The 16,877-nt window shown below is 40.9% G+C and overlaps 1 pseudogene; it reads right to left on the reverse strand.

Moving 5' to 3' along the window:
• Positions 1 to 16,877, reverse strand: part of LOC108703348 — a 143,340-nt pseudogene that overhangs the window by 11,639 nt on the left and 114,824 nt on the right.

Consider the following 16,877-nt stretch of genomic DNA (forward strand, 5'->3'; position numbering starts at 1 on the left):
ATGGAGGATTTTTGGATTCAGACTTTTTGCAGCCTCAGGGTATAATAAACTTTTTAATTTTTTTTTAGAGTTTTTGGAATTCAGACTTTAATAAATAACCCCCTAAATGTTTTCCCCTCTCCTATCAACTTTTTAATAAAAGTACACTTTTCTTCTGGACAATGTCTGGAATGACCCATTTTACTCAGAGAGAAATGCACTATAAACAGCATGGACAACATTTGCCCCCTTCCTTAATTAAATAAGAGCCGTAATTGACAAAAATGTTTTTTTCACAGAATGAATGACCTCACTAATTGAACTCCACACTGCTATTATTTTGAACAAGCCTCAATGAATGTTTCAATTACAAAGAATCAGCAGCATGCATGTCATGTCATGGTTCTGTTGGTTTTCCATTACTCTACAAAAATAGTAACATAGTAAATTAGGGTATAAAAATGCTGAGATTGTAATCCCTTTTTAAATAGTGCAATGATATCAGCTTTTCTCCATTCCTTAGGTACGATACCAGATGAAAGTGAATCTGAGAAAATCAGAAACAGAGACCAGTCTGAAACTAAACTAAGCTCTCTTAGAACCCAGAAGTGAATTTCATCTAGCCCTGGTGCATTGTTCACATTAATGTTTATCAAAGCTTTATGAACCATATCCTGAGTCAGCCACTGACTAGATTGAGCTAAACCAACAGTGCAGCTATGAGGTAAGTTTGGGAACTCTGACTCCTCTATTGTCTATAATAAAGAAAATAACTGATTTAGCACATTTGCCTTTTCTATATCTGTTACAACCATAATGGTACCATTATTAAAGGATCAACATTCTTACCCCGAATAATTTTACTATTTATTCCTATAGTTTTTGGTGTTAGTCTTAGCATCTGTCGCAATGCGCTCCTCATTTCCTATCTTTGTCTTCCGGATTTCTGATTTACATTTACTATAGTGTTTTATTCATTAAATGCAGCTTCTGTCCACAAAGACTTTTTAAATGCCTTTCTCTTCTTATTAACTTCTCTACTTTAATATTAAGCCACATAGAGTGGTTCTGATGCGTCTACATTTACTTCTGAAAAGAACAGTATCACCAACAAATGAAAGTGTTATAACCCTTTGCCTGCCAAGCACGTACGCTGTACGTTCTGGCAGGCAAGGGCTTTAACTGCCAAGAACGTACCTAGTACGTTCTGGCAGAAATCAGTGCTGATCTCTGAATCAGTGGCTTTAGCTGCCTCTGCAGAGACTTAGCAGTGCTGACAGCCCCCTGGGCAACAAGGCTGGGTGGCTGTCATGTCGGTCCTGCAACAGGATTGTCGCAGGGCCGAACTCCTCCGGCTTCATTCTTCTTTCTGCTTTACTGGCGACGCCCACGCACTTCCTGGCTGCAGTGACTCAGCATACACGCTGCTTCAAGACTTATACAGCAATCAGACTGTCCCTTTTGCTCCAGGAACGGTAAGTGGCCTTGATTTACACACTTATATACATTTATACACTTGTACACATCTGTACACACTTACACACTCATTTTAGAAAAGATTCTTTATTTTTTTCCTTTTTTTTGTAACGTTATGTACACTTATTTGCACTTCATTTCACACTTATGTACACACTTACACACTGTCACAGCACTTTTAGAAGTGTACACCCATGTATACACAAAAAATCATACAAAAAGGGCTTTCTTATTTTTTTACTTTTTCATTTTACTAATTTGTGTATTTTTACCTCTAAAAGCTGTTTGTTTTGGCAGCATGACTATCGGGTAAAAGATTTTGGCCACTAATTATTATTGTTGGATCAGTCATTGTGTTATTTCATTGATTTACACAATTTTTGTGGTTTTATTGCAATTTTATCCCTGCATCATTTTACCTTATGTATCTTTAGTATAGTTTTGCTGTTTGGTGCTTTGGTATAGAAAGATATATTTTACTTAGTTTGATCCGTCAGAATTTGTACTTTCCAAAAATATATGGTGTTCTGGGGGTCATTTTACAGTTTGGGGGTCTTATTGCACATAACTCAAAGTCGGGGTACTGTTTTCAGCAGCTGAGTTGGCCAGCGTGAAAACTCATATGCACGTTTTTCATTTGGGGTCTGTACACACCACATACTTTGGTAAATCTATGCATATTGGGCATCAAACTATTCATTAGACCTCTGACGTCCATTTTTAGGGTGATTTTTGTTTGTACGTAAAACTGCAAAATTTTTAGGCGATTTTCAGAAATGTTGTAAAAACCTCTCGGTTTAGAAAAGATTTGCAGTTTGGTAGTTTGGTGTAAAAAGACGTCTTTATCTTTGTTGGATTCGTCAGAATGTGTTCTTTCCAAAAATATATGGTTTTGGGGGGGTCTTTGCTGTTAGTAGGGTCTTGAGGCACATAATATGAAGTCAAGGGTCTATGTTCACAGAACGCGAATCAGCAGCAGAGAAAAATCATGTGCACTATTTTGAGGTCCGCACATGCCAGCTGCCTTGGTATATCAATGCATATTGGGCATCAAACTGTTCAGTAGACCCTTGGCATCAATATTTATGGTGTTTTACAATTGTATGTAAGAAATTGGGTGAGATAAATGTGGCCAATTGCAATATTTTTAGGCAATTTTCAGAAATGTAAAAACCGTTGCTTTTATCGCCAAATTTAGGAAAGGCTTGCGACTTGGTACTTTGGAGAACAAAGACATGCATACCCAATTTGGATTTGCGGGACTGTGTACTTTCCGAAAATGTATGGTTTTCTGGGGTGAACTTACTTTTTTCTACCTTTGCCCCCAGTAGCGTTCCTAGAGGGGATGGGCCCTGGTGCGTGATGCGCAGCCGGGCCCCGCCCCCTCCGTACGGCCGAATTTTAGTGGGGATTTCAGTGGCGTGCGGCGCTGCCGGGGGGCCCTGAGGGGGTGCGGGCCCTGGCCCGCTCGCACCCCCTGCTCCCCCAGTAGTTCCGCCACTTTTTGCCCCCCCCAAAAAAAACTATGTAAATGTGTTGATTTTGCAGTACCTGACATGACAGACCATATGGGGGTCTTCCTTCTGGGGCCCCTATATGCCACATTCTTTGGTAAACCTATACATATTGCACATCAAACTGTTCAGAGGACCCTAGGCTTTCATATTTCGGGTGATTTCTCTTGATACCTAAAAGTATGTGGGAAATACGATGCTGCAGTGTGGAAATTTTGAGGTGATTTTTGTAAATGTCACCAAAATCACCAAATTTAGGAATGGTTTGCGGCTTGGTACTTTGGAGTACAAAGGTAAGAAGAATTTCACTGGCACACAGGAGTTGCAGTAGCAGGGCAAGCCCTTGCAATTTTATTATGCAGTAGTGCAATGTTTCGGGGTCACACCCCTCTACTGCCTAATAAAATTGCAAGGGCTTGCCCTGCTACTGCAACTCCTGTGTGCCAGTGAAATTCTTCTTACCCTTGTTGTGAGATGGCCGATTCCTCTATCGCTGGGCACCAGGATAAGAACCTTTGGGATTGTGTGGTGTGCGGCTTCTCCAAAGTTTACTTGGACTTTGGAGTACAAAGACATGCATACCCAATTTGGACTTGTGGGAATGTGTGCTTTCCGAAAATATATGGTTTTCTGGGGTGAACATACTTTTTTCTACCTTTGCCGTCCCCCAAAATGATGTAAATGTATTGATTTTGCAGCACCTGAAATGAAAGACCATATGGGGGTCTTCCTTTTGGGGCCCCTATATGCCACGTGCTTGGGTACACCTATACATATTGGACATCAAACTGTTCAGAGGACTGTAGGCTTTCATATTTGGGGTAATTTCACGTGATACCTAAAAGTATGTGGGAAATACGATGCTGCAGGGTGGAAATTTTGAGGTGATTTTTGGAAATGTCACCAAAATCACCAAATTTAGGAATGGTTTGCGGCTTGGTACTTTGGAGTACAAAAACATGCATACCCAATTTGGATTCGGGGGAATGTGTACTTTCCGAAAATATATGGTTTTCTGGGGTGAACATACTTTTTTCTACCTTTGCCACCCCCCAAAACAATGTAAATGTGTTGATTTTGCAGCACCTGAAATGAAAGACTATATGGGGGTCTTCCTTTTGGTGCCCCTATATGCCACGTGCTTGGGTACACCTATACATATTGGGCATCAAACTGTTCAGAGGACCCCAGGCTTTCATATTTGGGGTGATTTATCTTGATATTCAATAGTATGTGGGACATACAATGCAGCAGGGTAGAAGTTTTGAGGTGATTTTTGGAATTTCACCAATATTGCCAAATTTAGGAAAGTTTTGCAGCTTGGTGCTTTGGAGTAGAAAGACATGCATACCCAATTTGGATTCGGGGGAATGTGTACTTTCCGAAAATATTTTTTCTGGGGTGAACATACTTTTTTTTAACTTTGCCCCCCACCCCAAACTATGTAAATGTGTTGATTTTGCAGTATCTGGTATTACAGAACTGATAGCTCAAATGGGGTGTCTACATTTTAGGGCCCCTATATACCACATGCTTGGGTACACCTATACATATTGGGCATCAAACTGTTCAGTGGACCCCAGGCTTTTCATTGGGGTGTTTTACATTGATACCTAATGATGTGTGGGAGATATGATGCTGTAGAGTTGAAGCTTTGAGGTCATTTTTCAAAAAATTCACCAATTTCTATAAAACATTATAAATTTAGGAAACAATTGCAACTTGGTAGTTTGGAGTACATAGCTATATTTACCCATTTCTGATTCCCCAGAATCTGTTCTTTCTAATAATGGGTAGTTTTCTAGGGTAAACCTACTGTTAGCGGAATGTTTGGCCTTAAATCAGAAGTATGCAGTTTGGGGAGCAGTGCTTTGGAAATATTTTACTGTACTTCTTGTAGATTTTGATCTATACAAGTGAGAAATCTCCATAAAATCATATATATTTGGTATTGCCGTCTTCATGAGACACAGAACTTTCCAAACCGGCTGTGTTTTTGTACATAAAATAAATTATGTTTCTGATATATGTGATTGCTCTTTGTGAAACATGATTTTTTTCATTTTATTAGACACTTAGAATCTTATATTTTTTTACAGAAGTAGAATTACACCAAAATTATTGCATATTTTGAAAGTTTAGGTTGTCCTGAAAAAAACAATATATTGTTTTCCTGGGTAAACTAAAAGACCGCCCCAGGAAAGGCCCTTAAAATGAAAGAGTACAAAATGTCTAAAAACTGCTAGGCAGGGAAAAGGGTTAAAGGGTTAAGGCAATTAAAATATAATGTGGGTGGTGGGGTTGCTTCAGAAACACACTAAAGTCAATGGCAGATGTCCTGTTGATATCCTGATCTGCACTGGGTTTCATTCAATATTCCAAACATTTTGTGGTTTCAGGCATCAAATCTGAAAAAGTCTGAGGTTTCGGGTGGCAAATCGAAAATGTTTTTGGCAACAAATCTGAAAAAAATTGTAAAATTCAGATTCTTAGTGGGGTCCCTCACGGCTTGGTATTGAGTCCACTTTTATTTAACTTGTCCATTAATGACTTAGGGCAGAGTATTATAAGTAATGTATCAGTTTTTGCAGATGACACAAAACTATCCAGCCCAATTTATTCCATCAAGGATGTGGCCTCCTTGCAACATGATCTTGACAAACTGGCAATCTGGGCAGCTAAGTGACAAATGAGATTCAATGTTGATAAATGTAAAGTCATGCACCTGGGATGTAAAAATATCCAAGCCACGTATACCCTTAATGGGACTGCACTAGGCAAATCCATTATGGAAAAGGACCTTGGAGTCCTTGTAGATGATAAACTTGGCTGTAGCAAGCAATGCCAGTCAGCAGCATCAAGGGCAAATAATGTCTTGAGCTGTATTAAAAGGGGCATTCCACTGTACATTGCACTGGTAAGGCCCCATCTAGAATATGCCGTAGTTTTGGTCTCCAATGCTCAAACAGGACATTATTGAATTAGAGAGGGTACAGAGAAGGGCAACTAAGATGGTAAAAGGTATGGAAAATCTTAGCTATGAGGAAAGACTGGTCAAATGTTCACACTGGTGGAGAGGTACTTAAGGGGTGATATGATAACTATCATCATCATCATTTATTTATTTATATAGCGCCGACAAGATATGCAGTACTTTACCTTAGTTATAACAAATGGAATAAATGGTGGATAACAAACAAGGGTTACAGAGTACAATAGCATTAGAGGGCCCTACAAATTAGAGTTTACAAACTAAAGGTTAGGGTACCATTGAGTCATTAGTATTTTAGAAACAATTTTATGATTTTTTGAAACAACAATGGTCTAAGGTTAATTAAGGTACATTGAATAAGCTTCTTTAAACAGGTGGGTCTTTAAGGAGGGCTTGAAAGTTTGAAAAGAAGGAGAAAGTCTGACAGCTCAAGGCAGAGAGTTCCAGAAAAAAGCAGAAGCCCGAGAGAAGTCCTGTAGATGAGAATGGGCAGAAGTAATTAGAGAAGAAGCGAGGCGAAGATCAGAAGCAGAGCAAAGGTTGCATGAAGGAGTGTATTTGGAGATCAAAGATAAAATATAAGGAGGGGCTTCATTATTAAGGGCCTTGAATGTGAGTGTTAGTAATTTGAATTTGATTCTAAAGAAGATTGAGAGCGAGCGGTGAGATAGATGAATGAGTCTAGCAGCAGTATTTAGCACAGATTGGAGTTGTGAATAGTGATGGGCGAATTTGGGGCGAAACAAAAAAAAAAAATTCGCCCATCACTAGTTGTGGAAGGTGAGGAACTCTGACAGAGAGAGAGAACGTAGTAGAAGTTATGTTAGAGAATTTTAAGGGAACAGTCAGACAGATAAGATGTAAACCGTGAAAGAGCAGTGTCACGAATGCTGAGTATAGAATGTCTAGGAGGAATGTGTGGTCAACTGTGTCAAAGGCTGCAGAGAGATCTAAAAGGATGAGTATGGAATAGTGACCTCTAGACTTTGCCAGTAGAAGATAATTAGTTACTTTGGTGAGTGCAGTTTCAGTTGAGTGTTTTGGGCGGAAGCCAGATTGCAGGAGGTCAAGAATGGAGTTTTGAGTGAGATGCTGGATCAGGCGTTTGTAAACAAGTCTTTCTAGTAATTTGGATGCGAATGGAAGAAGGGAAACCGGACGATAATTAGGAGAGCTGGGATCAAGGGAAGATTTTTTGAGGGTAGGAGTGATTAGTGCTTGTTTGTATAAGGATGGAAAAGTACCAGTGGAGTGTGAAAGGTTGAATAGGTGGGTAAATGCAGCAGAGAGTGTATCAGAGATTGGATGGAGGAGGGTATGGGGTCAAAGGGAGCAGGTTGTGGGTTTTGAGCAGGCTAGAAGTTTGCTAAGTTCATCTAGTGTTGCAGGGGTGAAGGCGTGAGTCGACTGCACGTTAGTATGAGATTGTTGTCAGATGGTATGCTCATCCTAACTATGTATAAATATATAAGGGGATCATATAATAATCGCTCTAATACTTTATTTACTAATACGTGTTTCCAGCTGCCACAAGGTCACCCATTCCCATTAGAAGAAAGGAGGTTCCATGTAAATATTCTGAAAGGGTTTTTTAAAGTGAGAGTTGTGAAGATGTGGAATTCTCTTCCTGAATCAGTGGTACAGGCTGATACATTAGATAGCTTTAAGAAGGGATTGGATGGCTTTCAAGCAAGTTAGGGAAGATAGCTTATAGTACAAGTTGATCCGAGGGTTGATCCCCTTCTGAGGCAAATTGGAGAGCCTTCAAATGGGTTTTTTTTTTTTTGCTTTTTTGCAGATTAGCTAGCAGTTAGGCAGGTTAAAATAGAGTTAAAAGGTTGAACTTGATGTCTTTTTTCAACCTAACTTACTATGTTACTATGTTACAAGAAATTTCTGGAAAATATCTAAAAAAGCCTGTGTGGATTTGGTAGTTTTCATTTTTACATTTTTTCTCAATAATTTAAAATTGTCATGCAACAAGTTTAGAAACAAGGAAAATTACCTTGAAAGTTTTCATGGTTTCAGGCATCAAATCCAAAAAAGTCAGAGGTTTCAGGCACCAAATCGAAAAAGTCAACATTTCACCTAGTTTTTTAAAATCATTTTTGAGGACTTCACCACCTCCTCTAACTTTGTAAATTGTACCTATGTGAACCAAGAACGCTGGGTCTTCCCCTGCCCCTCCATATAATCTGTCCACTTGTTCCACCACATGCTGAACCCTAGCACCAGGCAAGCAGCAGACTGTTCAGCATGTCTTTACGACATATTACCCTATCCATTTTTCTAATAATTGAATCCCCTATAAAACCTTTTTTTCCTTGCACTTCCCCCACTGTAGTAAAAACACTGCCTCCCAGGATGCTCTGAGAGTCAGCCAGCTCCATACACGCCAGTTCAGAGCTGTTGCTTTAGACGAGCTATGGACCAGCCCCACTACCCTTCTGTCTCCTACTTCCCTCCTCTCCTCCCCCATGCTTGCCACTGCCCTCAGTACTGCAAAAGTCCCTTAGAGTCTGCAGTTCAAATTCCAAGATGAAAACCCACCTGCATTTCATATGTAAATAGTGCATGGAACTGCTGCTCCAACATCACATACATGTGACAAGACACACACTGAGTGATACCAGCAAACCCACTTGCACTCATTTTTACACTGGGTACTTACAGTCTCCCAAGTGTAATTCCTCAAAACGCCTTTTTAGTTTGAAACGCCTTAAGGGTTTTTCCGCTGCTAAACGCTTAGATTACATGCAGAACTCGCTTAGCAGCTCCCACACTCACTATGCAGTTACAAGTTATTGAGGTATCAAACCAAAGAACACCAAGCCTGGTGAGAATTTACCTAATTTACTCCTTCCCCTTAATTAGCAAGCAGAAGGAAAGAGGAAGGAAAAAAAACTACTGTTTGCTACTTTTAAAAATGTGCACCTTAGAAACTATATCACTGACAAAATAGACAAAATAAATGCACATAGGGGCACATTTACTATTTGTCTAATATCGAGGGTTAATTAATCTTCGATATTCAACCCTCGAAGTTAAATCCTTCGACTTCGAATATCGAAGTCGAAGGATTTACCGCAATTCCTTCGAAAAAGCGTTCGATCGGATTTTAATCCATCGATCGAATGATTTTCCTTCAATCAAAAAAATCTAGGAAAGTCTATGGGGACCTTCCTTATAGGCTAACATTGGTGCTTGGTAGATTTTAGGTGGCGAAGTAGGTGGTCGAAGTTATATTTAAAGAGACAGTACTTCGACTATCGAATGGTCGAATAGTCAAACGGTTTACTCCACACACAAAGAAAAGGAAAAGTAGTTTACCTTAGTCTGGTAACACTGAATCACACAGCAGACAGTTATTTGCACTTACTCCCTCTCCTTGCACCCAGCCAGTACTACACCTACTGGTAAATTTTTTGCCACTTAGAAATATAATTTCTACCAAATATAGTGATTTAACGGGTTAGTGATGTCAGACTGCTATTATTCTGAACACAACTATAATTCTGTGTTATCTGGTCATGCATATTAAGAGCTCCATTACACAATGGAATGTGATACATTAATAACCGTTATTGATCATCAACATTTTCTCTGTTGTTAATAAAAGCAACATGGACTCAAAACTCAAAGTATAACCAGTAATATAAACATTAAAGTGGTCAAGGATCACATTCTAGTTATGGCCAGCTTTTCTTAATGAGCCACTTCCATCACAGGGCAAGCTTGTGATCTTTCCACATCAAAGCTTGCAAAAGTATGTGCATTTTTGTGTTGAGACAGGTTTGGCCATCCAGTTGCCCCCAGAGGCAGGTCACAGGCAAGTTCTGAATTCAACATGACCCCTGATGCCTGAACTCTCCATGCCAGAGCAGAGCTTCTTCTCATGCTCAGCTTCCACCCTAGGGTGTATGAATTGGAGTAGCACAACCTGCCAGGTTGGTCCACCACAGGTCGGCATTTTTTTCAACACTTGCACATCGCTAACACCATTGCAAACACAATGTGCGGAAATTTTGCAGGCATAAATACTCTACTGTGTACATTCACCATTGCATTGGAAAAAACGCTGGTTAATTTTCACCATAAATCAATGACATTCATGGTAAAGCATGGAGGTGCTTTAGTTTATCAGATGCAAAAGTGGCAGGTGTACTTTTTTTTTTGACAGCCGGAACCTGGTGATATTACTTTGGTAAAAATGTATGGTGGCTTAAAATTGTTCTATTTGCATTTAAATAAATTGCTGATATAACTTTTTTTGTAACGTTAGCCTCATTAGTAAATGTGCCCCTTTATGTTAGAGTCATATAAACACCACTTACCAAACAGGCCTTGTATGGTTTAGGATGGTGAGAAAACGTGCTTTAACATAGTCATAATATCCCATGTTTTTGTGTTCTTCTTGGCACTAAACCAATTCTGAGGTTGCATACTTCTCAGCTTCTTGCTTCACCAAATCAAAGGGGAATGGGGAGATCTGTATGATAAAACAGAACAAAGTTAAAAAAAAGTTTTTACTTGCCCAAAAAAGAAATACATTAGTAGTTACGAGTAAAACTACATTTATGGTGTAAAAGTACTACATATATGTGTTTATACAGTATAAACTGGTAGGTTATACAAAACATGGTAATCTCTTAATGTTTTCTCTAGATCATATGGACCAGTTCTGCAATATAAACTTTAGAAATGTAGTTAAAAATTCTGTACCAGGGCCTCTTCTGTTCTCACTTTACAGTCTCTCTCTTGGTGACCACATGACATCCTTAAGTTTCTCCTATTACCTCTATAAAGACAACACAAAACTTTCCTCTTCCTGTCCTGATCTCAACCGTGCTATTCAAGCAAAACTCACACAATGCCAGTAGCATCTTGGATATCTGCTCACAACATTAAGCTTAACATGTCCATGACTGAACTGCTTATTTTCCCACCTAAACCTTGACCCCCAACCTCTGTTTTGGGGCAGGGGCCTCTTCCGAACTGTGTAATGAAAGCAACACTGGGGCTTTTTTTTATAAACTTTACCCTATGCATGGCTATATTTATAAAGCTGGATAAGAGTGGTGTATTGAATGTGCAAACAGAAACTCAAATTTGTCTTTCAGACTGCAAATGTCCACAAGAGCTTCTTAAATTACGGCAAAATGTATATATTGTGAATATTTATGTGCACATTCTGGGGCATATTTATCAAAGGTCGAATTTCGAATTTGAAAAACTTTGAAATTCGAATTCAACCAAAATTAAGTCAAAGTTCTTGATCAAATAGGGCCATATTCAGCCGAATTTGAATCGTACCAATCTAAGTAACAGCGCACCAATTGACTCCAAATAGGTTCTAGGAGGTCCCCCATAGGCTAAAAAAAATGGTCGAAAGTGTCACATTTTTAGAGACAGTACATGATAAATTTCGATATTCTAAATTTTTACATTTTTAAATTCAAATTGAATTTTAACTATTCCCTAGTTGAAGTACACAAGAAATAGCTTGAAATTCAAATTTTTGGAATTCAAAAATTCACCTTGACCTTTGATAAATCTGCCCCTTTATGTTGATTATGCCACAACCTTGTTGGCAGAGAAAATATTCGCAAACTGTTTTTGCAAATTGTGGATTCAAACTACCATTAATGCTATTTTCTAGCACAACAACCTCGCACAGTGGCCGCACTTACGCAAACACACGTTTCATTTGCATACATTTTTTTGCAATGTGAATTTGTAAAAATCAGATAGATGCCAATATTTTAGTGTTCAGGATAAAACATGTGCAATACAACCATTTGTATATGCTGCGTGAACTTCATAAATAACCACCATTGACACCAAAAATTAAACCTTTTTCACATCTCTCATAAATTTGTCTTTGCATGCTATTTATAATTTTGCCATAAAAGTATTTGCAGATGCTTTTACATTACCTAGCTGATCCCCCATCTTCCCTTATGATGGACTGCCATATACCGTATATACTCGAGTATAAGCCGACCCGAGTACAAGCCGAGGTACCTAGTTTTACCTATGAAAACTGGGAAAACTTATTGACTCGAGTATAAGCCTAGACACAACTACAGCCCTGTCTCCCAGCAGCGCACATTCCGCCAAAGCGACCCCCCCAGCGATCAACCGGACTTCTTTGAAAAGTTGATGGTGACAGAGAATTGCCAAACGGATTACTGTGTGCATTGTCCCATTGTCCCACTACCATGTGCAGAGGGTGCTGTGTGATATTGCCATCACTGTTAATCTTTTGTATAACCAACAGAGGGCGCTGTGTGATATTGCCATCACTGTTAATCCTTCATATAACCAACAGAGGGCGCTGTGTGATATTGCAGTCACTGTTATTCTTTCATATAACCAACAGAGGGTGCACTGTTATTCTTTCATATAACCAACAGATGGTGCTGTGTGATATTGCAGTCACTGTTATTCTTTCATATAACCAACAGAGGGTGCACTGTTATTCTTTCATATAACCAACAGAGGGTGCTGTGCGATATTGCAGTCACTGTTATTCTTTCATATAGCCAACAGATGGCGCTGTGTGATATTGCAGTCACTGTTATTCTTTCATATAACCAATAGAGGGCGCACTGTTATTCTTTCATATAACCAACAGAGGGCGCTGTGTGATATTGCAGTCTCTCCCCAAGCGAACCGTTGGTATAGGAATGATTAAAAGTGACTGCAATCTCAACTACTGCCGCTGACTCGAGGTAGACTTTTTCAGCACATTTTGGATGCTGAAAAACTCGGCTTATACTTGAGTATATACGTATATAGTAATCTGTTAGCATTAGAAACTCACAGGCTGAGAAGGAACAGTCAGATTGGCAAAACAGTCCGTTTACGTATAGGTAAAATTAATGTACTTTTTTTAGCATCAGTATCATTTAAGCACTTATGTATAGATTATCTATTGTCACTGTATAACTGATAATAACTATACCCCCGTTTGTGTTTACGTCTTGCACAGTACAGGCAGTCCCTGTATGTGATAGGGTTTGTAGGTTTGTTCTTAAGTTTAATTTGTATGGAAGTTGAAACATATACATTTACTTATTAAATGCAACAGATGTTTGTCTTACCATAGTATTTATTTTTACCTTTCTGTGCATATTTATTTTTACCTTTCTGTGCTCCGCAGTAGACAACATATACCAGAGGGAATTGGGGCAGTCAGTTTATTAAAGCTAAATGCTAATAAAAGTCAAGCAAACTACAGTATGTTACTGTAATAGCCCGTTTGTAAGTGTGAGTTGTACTGTATGTAAGTCGGATGTATGTAATTCTACCTGTACTGCATACATTTGTGTGCTATATAAATAAATACAAGTATGGGATCTGTTATTCGGAAACCTGTTATCCAGAAAGCTCTGAACTATGGAAAGGCCATCTCCCATTGACTTAATTTTATACAAATAATCCAAATTTTGGAAAAGTTATTTCCCTTTTCTCTGTAATAATAAAACAGTATATTGTACTTCATCCCAACTGAGATATAATTGTAGGGATGTGTAAAATAGCCACCCCTAGTATTATTGTCAGGCAGTCCCTCCATGTTATGGACACCTAATTGGGTCCTAAAATACAGTTGGGAGGGGTACTGTTGACTCTTGCTACTTCTCACAGTGACCAGCACATGGCACTGTGCTAGAGTATAAAAGGCTCTGAAGCCATGATTTCAGGGTCCATCTTGTGCTGGCTCTAGTCTGTGCAGGAAGCAGAGCTCAAGTGGAACCTAGACAGGTCAGGTCTAGTAAGAATAGGCTACTCACCCTTATAGATCACTCTAGGAGTGATAGTCAGATTATTTATCTGAGCATCTTGAGGCTCCTACGAGGATTGTAGTGGGATTAAGATCCCAGGGTACTCATTGCCCAGAAGTAGGGATTAAGTGTACAGACCTAGGGTAGATAGATTCCCCTCAGGTTCCACTTAGGGAAAAGGCTGAAAACTGGGTGTACCTCCTCAAAGCTGCATATATTCTTCCTATCTCTGAGGAGAATCATACTGACCAAAGGTGTTGTGAGTACTGCCTCTTCAATGTACTGTATGAACCTGCAATGTTCCGATCTATGTACACTCCAATGAGGATTGTAAACTGTGCTCAATAAATCTGTTATTTGGTTAAGTTATAAGAACCACTGGCGCCCAATTCTTTGCACCCTGGATACAGTTACAGTTGCACTACACCTTGCTTCCACCTCGATGCGAAGGCTCACTCCCTAAGGTTTTAAGGTCTCATCCGGAGCATATGTACTGGGAGTGAAGCTTATAGTAGAGTAAGGTGCACTCAATTTACTATAGCGCTACATTTTGGCACCCAACGTGGGGCCCGAAGGGTTAAACTGTAACACCGCACTGCAGCTTAGTGTGACAGGCGCTGCAGGTGCGGACTCAATAGGAAAAAGGCCAGGAAAGAGGTGGGAAACTTCTGTGGTTCTTCTCTCCCGCCCAGATATTCTGGCGCAGTCACAGTATAGTATTGAGCCATAGTGAAAATGCCTACTATACTGCCTAAAGAAACAGAGGGCCATTTCCCCTCAGTTATCCCAGGCTTGATAACGTCTGATGCAGTGTATGCCTGGGCTATTAAGGAAGATATTAACCCACGCCGAGCGGTGGTGATAGATGGAGTTCACCCACTCGCTCCTGTGTACCTAGCTGCATGGCCCTTAAGTATGTTCCCCAGATTTATAGGGTACCGGTTCATAGCCCGTGCTCCTTCAGAGATTCAGGACACTGTGCGGCTATTGTGGCAAGTAGAAAATTAGCTCCCCGATGATGGTGAGGGGCTCTCCATGATTTTCCCTCATGGATTGCCGGATGGCTGTCCCTGTGTTTATGCAAGCCTGCCAGCACAGTCCCCCAAAAAGGAGAAAACGGTTGTGATAACCCCCTCTGCTGTGTATCCGTGGACTCTTTTAGAGAAAGTGGAGCCATGTCAGGCCGTTGTGGTTGACGGCATACCCGAGCGTTGCCCTCCAGATAGTGTGCATCACGCTCTTATGGATAACCCGTTATTCGACGGGCTTGAATATGTCACCCAGGGGCCCTCAATGGAAAAGGGAAAGGTCAGGTTCTTATACTGGGTCCCTGATGAGCCTTACAAGGAAACTTGGCCTTCCAGAGTGTATCCCATAGGAGCCCCTGCAGAAGGCTGCCCGTGTGTCTATCAGGACTATTTTACACTGCAGAACCTTAGTGAGGCCCGTGCCGCTGCACTTTGTAACCCTTTCTGAAGATCAGTGGCGTAACTAGAAGTAACAGGGCCCCCCTGCAAAAGAAAAATTATGGGCCCCCCAACTGTGCAGCTGCTGGGACAGAATGCACTGTTATACAGATAGCTATAATCTCAGCTGCCATAAAGCAGGGCATAAAGCAGGGCAGGACTGCTGCTTACAATTTGTAGGTAGGGTTGGCATCTGGTTGGTATTTTACTGGCCTGGCCGGTAAAAATGATGGTTGATCTATCATCTAAATGTTATTAATAGGGAATAAAGATAAATATATATGAAGGCCAGTGATATGATCCCAATTTTATTAATAGGAAACCAGTTATTAATGATAGTAATGATTTTCTCTCCCTTTCTACAAAACCCCTTTACCTGTTTAATCTCAGTTCCTTTTCTGTTAAAATATCTCTATAGCACTTTTTATACTGCTCCCCTTTTGTGTTCTATCTGGTCTCTTCTTTCCTTATGATTTATTACTTTTTACAATTTTTTTTACAATTTTCCATTCCCCAATTCTCTCCTCCATCTGTAGTTTGGTTTTCAAACTTTCAAAAATCCCCCCAAAACTTTGACCCTGCAGCATCGTATTCCCACACATTTTATTAGGTATACAGTACAGACAGACACAGCCAGCACCATCCACAGTCACACACAGGTACAAACACTGGGTCCGGGGGGGAAAGTGGGAAACGTACGGTACGTACTCATCTCCACTCTCTGTCTCACATGCACAGCAGCAGCAGCACAGGCAGCTCCTAGTCCGACCAGCCCGCCCCGAGTCCAGCAGTTATGCGGTGCCAGTGCAGACAGGCAGCCTCTGCCTAATCTTGCTTCTTCCGCTCTCCCTGCCTCACCTGCACCGTCAGTCACGTCACGTGACTCACATCACAACGTGCGACGTCCACATGACGACACAAGAGGAAGAGGGAGGGCGGACGAGAGGCGAGTACAGACGTCAGACGAGCAGAGAGAGAGAGAGGACGGAAGTAAGAATGAGGCGGACTCGGGAGCAGTGGCGTAACTCGGGAGGATGCCTGGAGAGGAGGTAGGGCCAGTGGCAGTGGAGACGGATGACGGATCAAACACCCGATGCGATGCTGGCTGCATTCATCAGCCAGGAGGACATCAATTTTGGCTGGGCCCCCTCTCCTCCCGGGCCCCCCCGCAGCTGCGGGGTCTGCTTCCTCCCTAGTTATGCCACTGCTGAAGATGCAGAGAGTGTAGGGGTTACTGGGGTCCATTGACAGAGTAGATTACCCGGAGGACGAACTACCGTCTGAGCCGGAGGGCCCGGTAGAATCAAGGGAGAATATGGGACTAATTGAATCCATTAATAGAGGGGATTGCTCGACGGAGGAGGCCCTTGCTACTGAGCTGCCGTGTGAGCCTGAGAGCCCAGTAGCGTTGTTGCTAGAAGAAAGCCCTCCAATAACTGTAATTTCCCTCTCCCTAGTTGACAAGGGAGATGCGAGTGATGTAGTGGCCTTGCCCCAGGAAGAGTCTGGGCCCAGTGCTAATGTGTCCCCATGTTTGGAAGTAGATTCGACTATTGCTTTATTAACGACGGAGTTGTGTGCACTGAATATGGAAAACTCCCCTGCCATAGAAGTGGCCTGTGTTACTATGATGCCCGAATGTACCCCTGCTGAGAGTGATCCA

The sequence above is a fragment of the Xenopus laevis genome, chromosome 7S (genome assembly GCF_017654675.1).
Source record: "Xenopus laevis strain J_2021 chromosome 7S, Xenopus_laevis_v10.1, whole genome shotgun sequence".
Classification (NCBI taxonomy): domain Eukaryota; kingdom Metazoa; phylum Chordata; class Amphibia; order Anura; family Pipidae; genus Xenopus; species Xenopus laevis.